General features: G+C 35.8%; 1 pseudogene; it reads left to right on the forward strand.

Annotated features, from left to right (window-relative positions):
* Window positions 1–715: 715 nt before the first annotated feature.
* LOC138159533 (nuclear receptor-binding factor 2 pseudogene) lies at window positions 716–6271 on the forward strand (annotated as a pseudogene).
* Window positions 6272–18309: the final 12038 nt, after the last annotated feature.

Below are 18309 nucleotides of genomic sequence, written 5' to 3' on the forward strand. Positions count from 1 at the left end.
CCATGAAGAATAATTGACTTATTGCATATAGTGGCCTAAGAAGTAAAAACTGTTTTCCCGTTTGGATAGAGATGCAGAATTTTCCCGTAGATAAAGGATTAGTACATTAGTGCCCATGAAATGTGTGTACCTATCATTCATAAGGCAGAAAAAAAAAAACACAGTGAACCCCGGTGATCATCAGTTGCTCATATGAATAGCAACCATGACATTATAGCAATGTATTCAGATTAAAAAAAAATGTTGAATCTCCACATTCAGGTTATTGAAATCCCTTTCCCCCTACCCTGGCAGAGGAAGGAGTCCAGTGACCTCTAATTATGCTTCTTTCATAACTAAATTCTGTGCCTCATACATATAATGGAACATAATTTAAAGAGTCTCCATTGGGCAATAAAATGCCTACAGCTCACAAAATGTAAATATAAATTTAATCTACTTCTCAATGTGCTGATTTTTCTGAAGGATCACATGCAATTATGTGCCTTGAAATTAAGAAAACTTTCATTATAATGATATTAAAAATATTCATCAATCTTCTCCTTTGCATAGTTATTTAGTGACATGTATGATCTGATTTATATGAGGATGATTTGATAAAATAAATCCATTGGTGCCATAGAATACTGCGAGAGAGTCAGATAGGTTTCCTAAAGTATAAATAATAATAGCTAGCATTTGCATATTGTGTTAAAAGACTTGTAGAGATTTCCATATGTCATCTCATTCAATTCTCACAGCAACTCTTGGAGGTAAGTTTTATCATTATCCTCATTTTACACTAGGAGAAACACAGACAGACAAAGATCAAGTGACTTGGCCAGGATCACACAGCTGGAAAGTGTCTGTGTTCTCATTTAAATGAAAGTAGGCTTTACTCCAGGTCCAGCACTAGGTAGCTAATCAATATCAATGGTTTTAGATTAATATCTACTCTCTAGAACATTCTATATCCTCTTCTTGGTTTCAGGCTCAGTTCAAACTCTACATTTTCATGATGCCTTCTGCCTAGAAGTTATCACCCCCTCCTCTTCTCTCAAATAACACTGTGCTGCTCTGATATACTTGACATTCTAAAATATTAATGGTATTTATCCGTGTACTTCTTATCCCCTGCAATTAGTTTGGAAGCCCCTGGAGAAAACAAATAATTACTTATTTACATTCATAAACATCCCAATGCTGAGGTGGATGCATTGAATTTTGTTTGTGCTTATAAGGCAAAAGGGGATAAAGCAAAGATCAAGCTTTTTGGAATCAGAAAGTCTAGAATCAGAAAGTTCTGGAATCAGAAAGGGGGTTTTCTTCTGGGTGTGATATTTGTTAGCTGAGTTACTTATATTCCTAGAATTCTGGGTTTGGGGCAAGAGAGGGAGGAAAGCAAAGTGCTGTCAAAGTCATCACAGATAAACTTTGGGGTTTAGTGAGTAATATAAAATAAAAGATCATATTATAATATTTACTTAAACAAACAAAAAAGTGTTCAATATGTGTGTACTGTTTCCCTCACTGCATCACTCACAGGTCTGCATTTTACCCTTATACAGAGAGTAGAATCCTAGGAGATAATACCCAGTGAGGCATCTGACAGATTTTTGATAGCCAGCCAATGTTAAGGGATTGTGAGGCTTTATAATGGTGTAGAAAAAAATGAATTGAATTCTCTAATTGAAAGTGAGTAAACTCCAGCTGCCTTAGAATACTCTAAACAGAGAGAGATCAAATAAACTTAGAGTGTTTTGCAGTCAGTGTATAGTGCTCATGGATATTCATTGGTTACTCTAGCTAGCTCAATCTTCACATCTCTGACCCACCCACCCCTCAATCCAATTCCCTCATTTTCCCACTCTTCTGGATAAAGAGGGATGATCTAACTATGCAATGTGTCTAGCTGTGTGACATTGGAGAAATGACAATTTCTTTTAGCTTAACTATAAAACAAAAGTTAGAATACTCACTCTCCTAATTCTTATGTTTGCTTTGATAAAAGTGTTTTTGCAAATATTAAAGCATGAAATAAATGGGAGCTACTGGCATTAACAAATATATAGGATCCAGCACTGACCTTAATTTTTGGAATATTAGGGAAAATGCACACGATCAAAAGACAATGAAAACTGATTTAGGTTCCAATTTTTGCATAGTTTCAATTCAAGTATGTTTAATGCTTACTTCTCTTTGATGTTGGAATGTGGATCAAGGTGGTATTTGCCACTTCTTTGTAATCAGTTATGCTACAGAAAAGAGAAAAATAAATTAAAAGTCTACACCTTGTTGACAAGAGAAGGGGAAGACTGGCAGTTGTAGTAGAAAGGTGTTGTGTCTCCCCAAATCTAAGATTTGAAACATATCCAGTAAGAGATGTGTGATAGACAAGTGATATTATGATCCCCTTGCTTCTTTGGCATTGGTATTCCTCAGGGAAATGTCTCTTGTTAAAAAATAAAATAATTTTTGGAAACCTTATTATCTCCCATGAGTTTGGGCATCATGTCTATGCAGGTATTCTCACATCACTACATTTAATGATATTATATGCTTAACTCTCTACTGAACTCAGTTACATATCATCAAATATCAGTGAAATATTTTCTTCATGTCCTATAAAAATTTCAACCTCAATACATGCAAAAAAGAATGTTATCTTTCACCTTATTAATGCTTCCCTTCATACATTTCCCTTCCTATTTACTTTGAGAGCTTCCACTATTCCTTCCTTTGCTCAGTTACTTAGACTTAGAATCATTCTTGACTTCCTTATCTCTTATCTTGTACAGCCCCTCAGTTATTGAGTCTTTTTGACCCTGACTCCAGTCTCATTCATTCGATTTCCCTTCTTTTTACTCACAAAATTATCATCACCTCTCACCTGCATAATTAAACTAGTTTCTAGTCCCTTTCTCGTTCTCTTCCCCATTCTATTCTTCAAATAGCTGCCGAAAATTATCTTCTAAAGTCAGGTTTGACTGAAGCATTACCTGCTTAGAAATATTTAGTGTTTTCTCATTGCTTTATAGGAAAAATGAAAATGCTTAGCCAAATATTTGAGGCCCTCTAAAATCTGACATGCATGCTTTCTTCAGTCTTATTAAATATTATTCTAATTTGTACTGCAGACCATCTGGACTATTAATAATTCTCTAATGCTGATATTCCATCTCCTGATTCTAAGCAAGCTATTATCACTATCTGGAGGGCACTCTTGACTTCCTTCCAATCTCAAGTAAAGTGTCATGATCTCCACAACTGTTGGTAATTTTTTCCTTCCACACTATGTCTCCACAACATGATAACTTCTTTGGAAAACTTTTCTTGATGGTCTTGTCTTTATATGTTGGATCCTAATTTAGTTTAGTAATTTGAACATAATACGCATGTATTGCCACAGACACTATGCGTACATATAACCATATACACACATGTATATCCAAACAGAATAGAATTGTGTGATGTCAGAATTGTAAGAACCTTTCGAAAATGTCTACTTAAATTGTGTCACATTAATGACATGTTAATGTGCTCTTCCTGAAAGATTAAAAAAAAAAACTTGTTGAAATCTACAGATGGAGTAAAGTTAAAAGAAAAAGTAAAGTTAAAGAGTAAGAGTAAAAATTCAAATCTCTGTCTTTTGATTAATATTCTTACCAGCACACTGCACTGATTTTAAAATAACTCATCAAATTTGCAAAGTACTAAAGTTTTTGAATTTCGTTCAAATGATTTATTTTTTAAGGCTAGTCATACTACATAAGATGGTTAATGTTTAATAGCTTCACATTATTATTGCAACAAACAAACATCAATAACAACAAAATGGAAGTTGAGAAGAATAATTGAGTTCCTATTACAAGGTTAGTAAGTGTCAGAGTTCAGAATGGAACACTGATCATTGTCTCATGACCATTACCTCTTATCCCTTCCTTTCACTGCAGGCATGTAGAAGGTGCTTAATTAATGCTTATTAATTGATTTTTACTATTAAGGGTGAAAATCACAGGTCTGTTATGGTAATGGGAACTTCAAGATTTTCTATGCCCCTTAATACAGTTAAGGGAATTTGAAGATCTTCCCTGCCCCCTAATAGACTGAAGGTAATTCCATGGAACCTGTGGTGGGAGGAGCTTTGCAGAAGAGTAGAGCAGAGCCCATAAGAAGCTGAGAGTCAGGGCAGCTGCATGGTGGGAGATAGAGCTTGCACCCAAAGAGACAGCTAGCCTTTGTGAGTGTTTTCCCCCTGTTGTGACAGTTAGGGTTGTGTTTGTGGGAAGGCTAAAGGATGGTGTGGATTCATGTTGTGCTGTGGTGTACTAACTTCTTTGCTACTATGATGGATTTGACTTTCTGGTGTTGAGATTTGTTTTTCTGTTGTTGGTATAAATGTTTTGCTTCTGTCTTATTTATGGAGAGTCTGTTATATTCTGTGCTTGTGAACTATGTTGGCATATTTACATTAGATGCTGTGAATATTGTATTGGTATTACACCTTTTTAAATGATAACTGTATTATAGAACTTTTTTTAATGTACCAGGTCCTGAAGAACAGTAATTGAACTAAGATGGAGTTGAAAACATCTAAGGATCAATATGTTCTACTGTATAACTGAAAAGTTTCCATAAAACATTAATATGGATGTCATGAGCCCAATAAAATCAGTTTTCCAGGTTCCTTCTATCTCTGACATCTATGGTCCTATTATCTACTTTTTCTAATGAAAAGTCCTACTTAATTTATAAACACAATGTTAAATAATATTTGGAAACATACATGACTGTTTTCCTTCAACTTAATTATAAAAATCATTCCTTGACCAGAGTTACCATTTTTCATATTAAACTCAATCTTAAAAAAATATACAGTGATCCATAAACACATTTACTTTCTGAAAAATTTAAATAACTGGTGTATGTGTTTTTGTGTTTATATGGTGCATAAACCATAAATATATCTTAGATGGAAATTGCCTACAGACAATGACTTGGATCAAGAACTGAATAGAAGAAAGAAAGAGGATTGTATTTTCTTTGGAACATTACAATGTTGTTTTAATAACTTACATCTCCTCTCTGAAACAAAACCCTGTTTGTTTGTATTTTTTTTTAACAACAATATTCTACTAGTGTTGCTATACTGCAGCAAGATGTGAAACACATCAGTCTCCAAAGACTTGAAAATGAGAAACACCTACAGGGCAATGGAGAAACATGTAGTAAGAAGCGACTGTAACATATTAAAAATAAGAAATTAGAATGGAGAATCAGCATATAGGATTTTTTTCTTTTTTTAATATAACAGCCAAATACATTTACTGGCCACGTGGCAAGAGGAGGAGGAAGCACCGGCTGTTTTGATCAAGCAGCTGGGAGCTGCAAAGGACGGGGCTACCGGCCAGTCCAGGCGCTACCCTCCTTCTCCTGCCCATCCATAAGCTGGGGCGCCTGTCACCCCAGCCCCGGTGTCTAAGGAAGTGATGCACTTACCCTTCAACCCCTCTCATCAGCAGACCAGGAAAACAGACCGGTTATTAGCTGCAGGGAAATACGAAGAGGTCACTTTGTGTCATCAAAAGGTGGCTGCATATTTTTCTAAAACCAAGAAGCTGACAGACACAGTTGAAGCAGGCTCAGTTATCACTGGAATCGAAAAGAAAGAGCGCCCCGAAACAACTAGCATATTCAGGAGGGATGGGAAAGGGGAAAGCCAGAACAAAGGTGGAAAGTCCAGTAGACTCCTGATAAAAAACCCTTCATCATTGGACGTTGGGCAAGCCAAGGATGGATCTGAGGGTGCCTAGGTCTCAGCAGTTTAGTCCTGTCGAAGTGCCAGGGGTTTTCAACAGGTACCCAAACACTCTAATTTTTCTCCTTCAGAAGAGGAAAGCCCCGACAGAACCATGTCCCGGCAGCAAAGACCCAAAAGATAACAAAAAAAGAAATAGAACAGGCAACCAAAACTGATGTAGTTTCTAGTGACTGACCATGAAAGGGTGAGAAGAGAAAACAAGCAACTCGATGTTGAAAAGGCCTTACTCCAGAAGGCTCCACTGGAAAAGGAACTGGATGTAGAAAAAAACCTAAATTACGGAGCCTGTCTTCTCCTTCCGAGATTGCTTCTCGGTCTTCTACATAGCAGGAATTTGCATTTAATACAGGGAAAGCCAAAGACATTCCTATCCCCAAACTTCATCCTTTGGACTTTCTGTCCCCAGAGCTCTCGCTTTTGGAGCTTCCCAAAGATATTCTGCAAGGAATTATGAAGGTCGAAAGGGGTTAAAACGGTGGTGGCAGGGCAGAGGAAATCACACAAATAAAAGAGCAAAGAAGGAAAATCAAGAAATTAGGGATGGTTCGGTATAGGTGGAGGATCACGGGACTGACCAGTTTAGAAGAGGCCTGAGCAAGATGTACAGAATAATAGCTGTGAAGCACATAGCACAGGGGTATAACCGACCTGGGCTGAGCAAGCTGTAGGTGGCAAATGTTTTCATTCAATTTCATCCAATTCAAACCAAATGGCCCTAACTGGAATATTTTTTTTTCAAGCAGTAGTTATTTTCCTTCTCAACTTCAGGGTTATACTATATGTAATAATCATCATATAATGCCATAAAACATAATGCAAAATTGAAATAATACAGGATTACCAAAGGTGACCTTCTATTGCAAAGATGTTTTCTATCATGCATTTACTATATGCATTTTGTTGAGCACAATTGATTAGCTCTAATGAGAAGTGCCACGTACATACCTTTCTATACGCTCCCACCTGTGTCACTTTGTACTACTCATAACAGGATGTTTACCTCAAGACTGTCGGGAGAAATGTTGTTGTTGTTTTTAATTATCAATCCACATAATTAGGGTGCATCATAAGTTTCAACTTTTTGTTTACTGTATTAAAATTATATGCATCATTTTAAAATGCCTAATAAGTTATCACTTTGTTTTAAATGGTGCATGGATGGAAATAATGCTAGTTGTCAGCATTTGTTTGCAAGAAATAAATAGAAAAACTGTGTTTAAAAAAAAGAAAAAAGTATTAAAAGTTTCACTTCCTTTATCATCCCCTTCTTCTCCTAGAGATAAAGTATTGCCCACTGGAGAAGACACTGATATTAGAACCAGAAATTAGAGTTTTTTAACTGACTATTTGGGTGAGCTTAGGCAAGTCATTTTACTTTGATAATCTTCTGGTTTTTGTTTTTGCTTTTGTTTTTCCACTTGTAAAATGCAAATAATGTTACTGACAACTTTCTAAGGTTTATGGAAGCAAAGGAATATGCTTTGGGTATTAAATGAGACAATACTTGTAAAAAGAACTTGGCCCAATTTTTAGCATATATAGCTATTAAATAAATGCTATTCCTTTTCTTTGCCCTCCCTTTGTGAATTGTAAAGCTACAGAAAATCATCATCATCTTCATCTCTTTCCCTTTCCCCTCACCCTCCTCCCTCTCCCTGTCCCCTTCCCCATCCATGTCTTCCTCCTCCTCCTGCTCCTCCTTCTCTTCCTCTTTCACCTCCTCCTTCTCCTCCTTTTCCTTTTCCTTCTTCTCCTTCTTCTTCTTCCTCCTCCTCCTCCTCTTCTTCTTCTTCTTCTTCAACCATTTTGATTTTTTGAGAATAAAATCTTTAAAGTGAGAAACCGATTTTTTTACTTTCTCTAATTTCCTTCAACCTATTTAAATGGGGTTAATTTTCTTAGCTTCCAGTCAAAAGAAATATTTCTGCTCTTAGCTCTCACATAGAGCTTTTATTGAACCTTCATCTTTTATTTTCGATTATAGTTACTTTAAGAGAGGGAAAAATAAAACAATAAAAGACTGTTCCTCATTGCCAGTGGAAAGTAATCATCCTGAGAAAATATCTGTAGGTAATATTATATCAAGGGTATAAAATCAAAGGTGAGGCTGCCAGAACCAGTGGCAGAAGTGGTCCTTAGAGATTATCTAGTTCAAATCCATTCATACTTCACATGAGGGAACTGAGGCCCAAAAAGAATAAACGATTTAATTAATGCATATAGCCAATAAGTAGAAAAAAAAAGATTCAAATTCGATTCTCTGACTCTAGATTCAGGTGTCTTGCCACTATACTATATAGCACATTTTTGAAATGCAAATCTCAAATATCAATCAATAAACAGCTGTGAAAAGACTGCTCTGTTCCAGACTATACTAGGTGCTGTGAATAAAGGTTAGGGTCAATGTGGTTATTTGCTTAATTGTCTGAAAAGCCAAGAAACATGTTCTGTAGGTGTCTGAGAGGTAAAGATGCCAACCCCTGGAGAGTCTGTTTCGTTTTGTTTTGTTTTGTTTTGTCATAGAATTACATGGTGGACATCTGGGTAGTACAGTGGATAGAGTGCTGGGCTTGGATTCAGGAAATCTGAGTTCCAGTTCAGCCTCAGGCATTTAGTATTTGCATCTTAAGCAATACACTTATTATCTGTTTGCTTCAGTTTCCTCAATGACAAAATGAAGTTACTAATAGCACCTATTTCTCAGGGTTGCTGTGAAAAGAAAAATGAAATATCTCTATAGTGCTTAGCACAGCTCCTCACGTGTTGTAGACACTCCATAAATGTCTATTCCCTCCCTCCTTCGGCCTTCCTTTCTAGATACTTTGTAACGCAGGCCATCTTTTGCCTTTGTTTGAATCTCCAGATTTTCCCGTAGTGCCCAGAACATACTAGGTGCTCAAAATGCTTCCTGATTGACATTATGACACTTATGGAACTATTGGTAGGGAACGGGTTTTTTGTTTGTTTTGTTTTTGTCTTTTTTATTTTTAGGAAAGTTAAACAAAACTCACTAGATCTATGAAACCTTTAAATTTTGGTGCTGGACTAATTAATATGGATTCTGGAATGATGGGAAAATGAAGGAATTGGAAGAAACTTTCTCAATATAAGCCATGAGTACTTAACTTTTTTGTGGGTCAAAGGTGTGTGTGTGTGTGTGTGTGTGTGTGTGTGTGTGTGTGCCTGTGTATGTGTTTCTCCATTTTGGTGTCTGTATGTAATTGGACTCCTTTGACAATCTGATGAAACCTATACTCTCCTCTGAGTAATGCATTTAAATATGCAAAATAAATTACATTTGATTTAAAGTTTACTAATTTTAAATATTTAATGTTTACTAATTTACTAATGTTTAATGCTTACTAATTTTTCTGTTACTTACATCACCAAAGTTATTCTAAGTATTCCCCCCTCTCCCTTATTTTTGTAGAGGAAAACAAAATTATAAGCAATTGACAATACATTAAAATATGAAAATATGTTCAATGTGTAATATTTGTGGCCCTCCCATCTCCGTGAAGGCATAGGCTGAGTGTATCTTTTCAACTCTATTCATTTGATGTTTCTTGATCTTTATAATTTTATCACATTTACTTTTGATTTTTGCTGCATAGTTCTTTTCGTTTACATCATTATAATCATCGTGTATGCTGTATTCTAGGGTCTGCTTCAGTCTGTTTCAATTCATGTAGATTTTTCATTGCTTTTCTGTATTCATGACATTTTTTTACAACAAAGAAATATTTCATTACATCTATGTATCACAATTTATATAGTCATTCCCCAATTGATAAGCATTTACCCCCTCCATTATTAGCTATCATTAAAAAGTATTGCTAATTATATACTCTTTCAAGGGTACCCCCTTAATAATATGTGTGTATACATATACACACATACAATATATATACATATATACACACCAGCACATATATGTATGTGTGTATGCATGTATGTATGCATTTGATTTTAGATTTAGAATCCCTACTCTAGGCTAAGTAACAAAAAGAGCTCAAGAAATAGAGGTCCAGAGATCAATTTAATATTAGATTCATATCTTCTGCTGACTATGATTTGGGGGTTTAAAACATATAAGGGTGAGATAGCTGTGTAACCAAAGGGTTTCAAGGACCAAAAACAAATTATATTGCACCATTAAATAAGCATAAACTTCAAAGTTGGTGGAAGAATAGTATATTTAGACAGTCATGTTCCTTATTGGAAGTCATTCTTAGGATTAATTACCCTGGGAACATATAGGTACACACATATGTATATGCATATGTGTAGAAACATATAAGTATGCATATATGTATGCATTCCCTATGTACACATATTACTAGCCATGTATTCCATACAGCAATTTGTCAACCAGAGATTTCATATGGACACATCAGAAGAGGAGATGTGTTGTCAGATATGGCAATAACTCAGATATCCTAGTTTATTAAATTTGAACAACTGTTTTCAATAAAACAGAAATGGTGAGCTTGGTAGTGCAAAGATTACTGCCTCATTTTATGTATCAGAAAACTGAGGGCAAGAAAAGCTAAATGACATCTATGTCCACATAGTTAGCTGGTGTCAATTGTGGAATTTTAACTTGGGTGTCTTCAGTTATGAAATGAGGAAAGAGAAAGTGTTGGGAGAGATTCTGAGATATATATTGGGGGTAGTAATTTTACTTAGAATGTTCAAGAACACAATAGGAATAGAATAAAATAGTATGACTATTTTATATTTCTTTCAATATACCAAACTTACCAGTACTTATTTTATAGAAATTTTCAGCTATTAGTAAGCCTTATTAGTATTGTTTTTGCTATTAATTCATGAATGAAAAAGTTCAAAGAAAATAGTGAAAATTACTTAGAAAGGAAAAAAAATGAAGCTTTAAAAAAGGAATAAATTCAATTCTTCCCAATTCAGGTACTTTTATATATGACCTGTTTATTTTTCATCACGAAGAGCAGTATTAAAAAAATAGAAGACAATGACTTGCCCTGTAAGACCTTATCCTTAAATGATCAGTCATACTAAGAGGTCCTCTTGGTTTATAAGTAGGCAAAATCATTAGCCTTTCTTAGGACCACCTGATGTTCAAAGTTTATTTTTAATATTTAGAATGCTATTAAGCTGATTTCTCATGAAAAATATTATTTTAATCTTTTAGTGCCTCATTGATGAAAAATATCTAGGTCTGCAAAATGGCTTGAAGTTTCTGCTGAATGATTCGATGATAGCAAATTAAACAGTTGGACACTATTTCAATCTGTTCAGAGTTGATTATGTAAAAATAGTGCCATATGGCATCTTGAATTTCTTCAGGCAGGATGCATCCGTTTGCTGCTTAAAGGCTCAGGTAACTTTGAGCCAGGAGAATGAGATCACTGCAGGTGCCTACAAGTTTAGATTCTGTCAAAGAGGGGTCATGCTGTTTTGAACCAAATTAAGAGTGAAGGGCTCTCTCGGTCTTTGACAAAGCCTCAAGCTGCAAAGATGTCTGGGAAATGGGAAGAGTTTTCAGTAGTGAAGAGGAAAACTTGTGTTTTGTGATAGAGAGACACTGAAGAAAAGGGGGAAAAAAATAAAATGACAAAAATTCTTAGCTGGCATTCAAGGCCCTTCATAGTGAGGCCCATCTTTCCTTTTCAGAACTCTTTCAATTTGTTCATAGTCTTTGTTGACTATCTTATTCTCTGCACTGTAATCAAAATGGAAAATTTTCTATCTTCAGTACAAATCCACTTCCTAATTATTTTTGCTCAGTCTGTGCCCTGTCCTTATAATAGCCTATATTATATAGGGAAATCCCTTTCGCTGTCTATTGAATTATAACATTTTCTTTAAAGCTGAAACACACACACACACACACACACACACACACTTCCTCATCAAATACTCTTTATCCCCATAGTAAATATTGATGTTCATTAAAATTCAAATGACACTTAGTTCTATACATTTATGAGGAATTTATATTATTTTAGATTATCATTATAACTCTTAAATGGCTCTTAGGATGTAAGCTTAATGAGGTCAGAGAGTGTATGTTATGTAAATATGTTAGCTTTACTGGGATTTAAAAAATGCTCTTTCACAATAGGTCCTTAATATATATATATATATATTTTTTTTTTAATTTTAATTAATGAATGATAAGTTTGCCCAGGAAGACAGAACCTATGTAGCCCTTATCATCTCCAACTCAGTCTTTGTTACTGACAGTACACTGTAATACTGTGATTTAAAAAATCTAATGTCTGCCTTTCCCCTCATAATGCCCCCCCCATTCATGTGAACCCATCTTTTTAAAAATCTAAAAAAAAAAAAAGCCTTATTGTCTGTTTGGTCCAAAAGTTCAGATGGGGCCCATATAATGGAAATGTAAATCTTTAAGATCTTCCCTGCCCCTAGGCTAGAGTGCACCTGGAGCCTGTGGTGGGTGGCTTGTTTCTCAAGCAATACTTTTTGATTGGGCTGTGGGTCAAGAAGGTTGTTACATTCTCTGAGCCCTGATTTGAGGCTTTGTTTTGGGGCTCACTTTGAGAAATGTTGTGTGATTTGATCAGATAAGACTCTGGAAAGCTGTTGAGAGCCCCCTCTCCTCTCCCCCCAGCTTTGAAAAACCCAGATCTTGATGGTAAGTGTGATTTAGTATGGATGTAATGGTTGGACAGTTTGGAAACCTGTCTGCTTGATCTGTTTCTCTGTCTTGATAATTCTGTCTGTACACTCTAAAGTTCGGGGTGCTGACCTTCTTCCCCTGAACTAGGTAAATGATACTGATTAAAGTAAGCTTGTTAACCCATTTTGAGTTGCTTTCCTTTAGCAAAGCAGATCTAAGAAACAGTGTTGGCAGCCACACTGGGGACGCTGGGGTGCTTGCCACTACAGCCCACTGAAGGGTGTCCTTCAAACTATCTAGGTCTGGGACATCTAGGTTGCACAGTGAACAGAGCACCAGCCCTGGAGTCAGGAAGACCTGAGTTCAAATCCATTCTCAGACACTTAACACTTACTTGCCATGTGACTTTGTGAAAGTCACTTAACTCCATTGCCTTGCCCTCCCCCTCCAAAAAAAGCATCTAGGTCTTACATCTAGGATAAAGGATACAATGACTTTTATCATTGATACACATAATTCTAGTATGTATAGAAATAGAAAAGGAAAAAAAAACAAGCATATATTAAGTAACAAATATGTGTCAGGTACTATGCTGAGCATTGGTATAAAAAAGAGGATGCAGTGTTTAATAAGTTTGTATTATAATGAGGAAAACAGTATGAATAAATTGATACAATCAAAATATTTTTAAAGTGTGTGGTTGGGCAGAGCCAGGAGGCAGAATAAAGAAAGAACTCAGCTGAACTCCGCAACTTTTTGCCCTAAATAACTTTAAAATAATTCCTCAAAGTGATTTCTAGAGTGGAAGAGATAACACATGATCAGAGAGAGGCATTCTTGCAACTCAATACTATATAGCATGTCAGCAAGAGAGATTTATGACAAGGATCTCTCATATGGATGAAAGCTCATATGGATTAAACACCAGTGGTTGGACTAGGTTGTGGTGATAGAATTCGCAGAAGATTTAGGACCCATCAAGGCAGATACAATAAGGGGATTTGGTAATGGGACAGAAAGTGATTAAAAGTAGCCCAGTGTTAACGTATTATTCATGACTATACATGGCTTGACACTTTCATTGCCTGTATCAATTTCAGGATGATAATTCCAGGCCAGAGAGGAGTACATTTGGCTAACAAGGAGTGGGAATGCTTAGAAGTAGTGTGACACCTGGTACCAAAGAATCAGGGACCCATTATCTTCTAGTCTCAAGGGAGGAGTCCTGATGATTAGTATCAATTGAAATTCCAAGGATAGGGAGAGCTTCCTGGATATGAACTAGAGTTCAGGACAAGAGAAGATTGAAAACACTTCTCCCAAGATTACAGGACCTTGTAAGCACACACACAATGTCCAGTCCCCTGGAGTTAGCTGTGAAAGCAGCACTATGAAAAAAAAAAAAATGAAGATATTCCCTCTCCCTTTACCACACAGGAAAAAAAGGCAATATTAATATAAAGTTCCAAGTCAAAAAATATGGTAGAAAAATGAGCAAACAGCAACAACAACAACAAAGAAGCTAACCATTTAAACAGCTGTAATCAAAGCCTCAAAGAAAACTGTGAATTGACACAAGACTACCAAAAATTCCTACAAGAAAAAAATATTAATTCAACATCAAATAAAAGCATTAGGGAAAAAATTGATAAATAAATGAAAGCAAAGGAAGAAAGAGAGAAAACTATGAAAATACAATTACTTAGCAAAAGGAGCATATAGGTGTCACAGCCACAGCTACATATCACAGTGGAGAGATTGCTTGGCCTGGTGTCAAGAAGTCTCATCTTCTGGAGATCAAATATGGCCTCAGATATTTATTAGCTGTGTGATCCTGAGAAATTCACTTCATCTATTTGTCACAGTTTCTTCATTTGTAAAATAACCTGAAGAAGGAAATGACAAACCATTACAGTGTCTTGACCAAGAAAATGTCAAATAGGGTCATGATGAGTAAGACATGATTGAAATGAATGAACAACAATAAAGACAGAGGCAGAAGAAATTACTGAAAAAAATAACATCTTTAAAAAATGTCCAGGGGTGGAATCAAGATGGCGGCACAGAAGCAGGAAAACTCTGTAAGCTCTCCCCACCCCCATAACCACCTCAAATACCTGTAACATATGACTCTAAACAAACCTTAGAGTTACAGAATCCACAAAGTGGCAGAGAAAAACAAATCTCCTGTTGAATGCAGTCCAACAGGGGAACAGAAGAGTCCAGCCCCGCATGAAACCATGTGTGTTACCCCCAGGGAGGCCCCAAAAAGCAGCACTGGAGCAGACCTCAGGGGAGAATTATTAACCAATCAATGCCAAAGGCAAAGTAAAAAGTCAGTGTGGACATTCTTGGAAGAGGAGGACCAAGAGTGTAGTCGATCCTCTGCCTCCAGGGTGAGAAGGTGTAAAATGTCAGAGGTGCTGTGGCCATGCAGCTGCTGCCTCATGGCTGCTTCAGAGCTCCTGGCCTGCAGATTGTAGGGGGACTAAGTGACCATTCTGAGGGATAATCGCTCTTGCTTTGACCTGCTTGTATCTGGATTTCTGTCTTGGGTGGAGGCCTTGGGCTGTGTGACCAGCTGCCAGAGTTAGTGGAGGCTTCAGAGAGTGCACCCAACTAAAAGCTCTGGCTGCTGCAAAAACCCCAGCGATTTAGGACAAACCTCTCCTCTATGAAAGCAGAGTTTTACTGTGGACAAAAAGCTTAAAAGTCAAGTAATTGAGTGGTAACATGAGCAAGCAAAGGAAGCAAAGCAAGCACAGCAGTCAAACCTTAGATACCTTTTTTGGGGACAAAAAGGATCAAAGCATGGAAAAGGAAGAAGTTAACATAGTCAGAACTCCAGCACCAAAATCTTCCAAGAAAAATATGAATTGCATACAGGCCATAGAGGAGCTCAAGAAGGATTTTGAAAACCAAGTAAGAGAAGTGGTGGAAAAATTGGGAAGAGGAATGAGCACGATGCAAGAAAATCATGAAAAGAGAGCCAACACCCTGATTGAAGAAAATAACACCTTAAAAAAAATAGACTAACTCAAATGGCAAAAGAGGCCCAAAAATCCAATGAGGAGAAGAATGGCTTAAAAAGCTGAATTTGCTAGATGGAAAAAAAAAATAATTTCAAAATATCACTGAAGAGAACAATTTCTTCAGAATTAGATTAGAGCAAATGGAAGCTAATAATTTATGAAAAATCAAGATACTCTTAAATAGATCCACAAGAATGAAAAGAAAAATAGAAGGCAATGTGAAATATCTCATTGGAAAAACTACTGACCTGGAAAATAGATCCAGGAGAGATAACTTAAGAATTATTGGACTACCTTCACAGCCATGATCAAAAAAGAACCAAGAAATCATCCTTCAAGAAATTCTCAAGGAAAATTTCCCTGATATTTTAGAACCATAGGGTAAAATACAAATTGAAAGAATTCACAGATACCCTCTTTAAAAATATCCCAAAAATAAAACTCCTGGGAATATTATAGTCAGGTTCCAGATTTCCCAGATCAAAACATGTCAATAGTGGATATATATGTGTAACTACACATGTAAAACTTATGTTGAATTGCTTATCTTCAGTTAGGGTCAGTGATGAGGGAAGAAAGGAACGAATCTGGAATTCAAAATTTTAAAATCAAATGTTTATTATTATTATTATTATTATTATTAATTTACAGGCACTAGGAAATAAGACATACAGGCTCTGGGAAAAGGAGATCCATCTTGCCCTTATTGGAAAGTTGGAGGGATTATGAGGGAGTATATAATAGAGAGCAGATTGGGGGAGGGGGTATTCAGTGTGATCACTGTTCTGGCATAATGGGTAGGGGAAAGATGGGGAGAAGATTTATAACTCAAAATCTTGTGGAAATTAATGTTGTAAACTAAAAATCAACATTAAAAAATGGCCAAATAGAACAAAAAGATACAAATATTCTCTAATGAAAATAGTTCTTTAAAAAGCAAAATTGGCCAATAAATAAAGAAATATAAAAGCTAACTAAAAAATTTTATTTGAACTAGAATTTGACAAATGGAAGCTAGAAAATCCATGAGACATGAGGGAACAATAAAACAAAAACAAAAATAATTAAATAAAACAAGAAGACGATGGGAAGTGTCTCATCAGGGAAAAAAAAAACACACCTTCCTCGAAAATAAAGTGAAAAGAGATAATTTAAGAATTTGGAATTACTTGGAATCCATGATAAAATAAATAACTTACACATCATATTTCAAGAAATTATCAAATAAAATGATCCACATGTCGTTAAACCACTGAGAAAAATAAAAATTGAATGAATAAATTGATCACCTTCTGATAGAAATTCCAAAATAAAAACATAGAGGGATATTAAAGTCAAATTCTAGAGCTCTTAAGTCAAAGAAATAAAAAAAAAAGTAGTCAGGAGGTAACCATCCAAATGCCATGCAGCCAGTCAGAAAAACAAAAAATTTAACAGCTACCTGATAGAACTGATTATTTTTCTATTAATATAATAACCAATTATTAAATAAAGATTAAGTTTTTTTCTTTTATTTCTTCATTGAGGGACCAGCCCCTGAATGCCAGTAAATCAATTTCTGAAGGACTTTGCTGATAAATAAGATTTCCTGAATCCTCTGGGTACATGCTCTGTGATTTTGGGCATGATCCCACCCAACTAGAAGACCATACTTCTGCTTAGAGTATAAACAGATTTTAATCTAGGTGAATTCTTGCCCTTAGGAAATAAACTCATGTCATTGCACCCCTCCATTGCAGGTTAGTGTAATTTAGTTTATGAGTGGTCTGGATAAAGATGGATTCCTTTGCCCAGTTTGCTGGAGGCAAATGAGTCTTATGTTCAAGCCACATTTTTAGCAGGAGGAGCAGAAGACTTTTATCCCACCTCCTTATTAATATATCTACTCCTTTATAAATTGTTCATCAGTCGAGGTTGATTTTCACATGTCAGAGTCACTTTCTTTCACAAAAGTATTCAGTTATGTCCATGTCTTTGATTACTGAGAGAAAATGCTGACCATCCATTTAGTATCAGCTAGCCTAATTAATAATATGATCATTAATGACCCTGAAACTCTGTCTCTTGGGTTTCATTCATCTCATACCAAATGAAAGTAGTAAAAGACTTAGAATGTGATATTTCAGATGGAAGAGAACTGTGATTAAAATCAAGAATGATGTGCCTATATTTCTTTGAAGGAAAAAAAATGGACACTTAATGAAAAATGGCTTTCAAGCATTCCTGGTGACAAAATCAAAGCTGAATAGAAAATTTTGGTTTTCAAATACAGAACTCAAAAGAACATAGAAAGGTAAACATGAAAGAGAGGCCATAATAGACTCAATAAGGTCAAACTGCCTACCTTCCTTTATGGTAAGATGACACATTTAATGTCTAAGAACATTTTCATTATTAGAGCAGTTAGAAGGATTCTCCAAAGAAAAAAGATGTGGGACTAAGAGAGTTATTTTTGGATGAGGTAAAAACCGAAAAGGTGAAAGGAGGGATGCCGTGGGAGAAGGTACAAGAATGAGCAAGAATGGGTAAAATTAGCTCACGTGGAAGAGGCATCAAAGGATGAACTTTTAGGTAGGAGTTAGAAATGGAGAGGTGTGGAGTAGGTGTGTGCAACATTTAAACCTTAATCACACTTGAATTGGTTCAAAGAGGGAAAATGTACATACACATAAGTGTATGTACATATACACATACACACTGAAAAAGCAATAAAAATACATCTTACTCAACAGGAAAATATGATGAAAAAGGATATGGTAAGTGGAGGGTGATAAAAAGCAATGGCAAATAAAAGAAGGCAATGGTCAGAAACAAAACAGACTTGGAAGTTCCAGCAGTCAAGATGGTGG

The sequence above is a fragment of the Petaurus breviceps genome, unplaced genomic scaffold, assembly GCF_028583685.1.
Source record: "Petaurus breviceps papuanus isolate PSGF00001 unplaced genomic scaffold, PetGlider_PUasm1.0 176, whole genome shotgun sequence".
In the NCBI taxonomy this organism is placed as follows: Eukaryota; Metazoa; Chordata; class Mammalia; order Diprotodontia; family Petauridae; genus Petaurus; species Petaurus breviceps.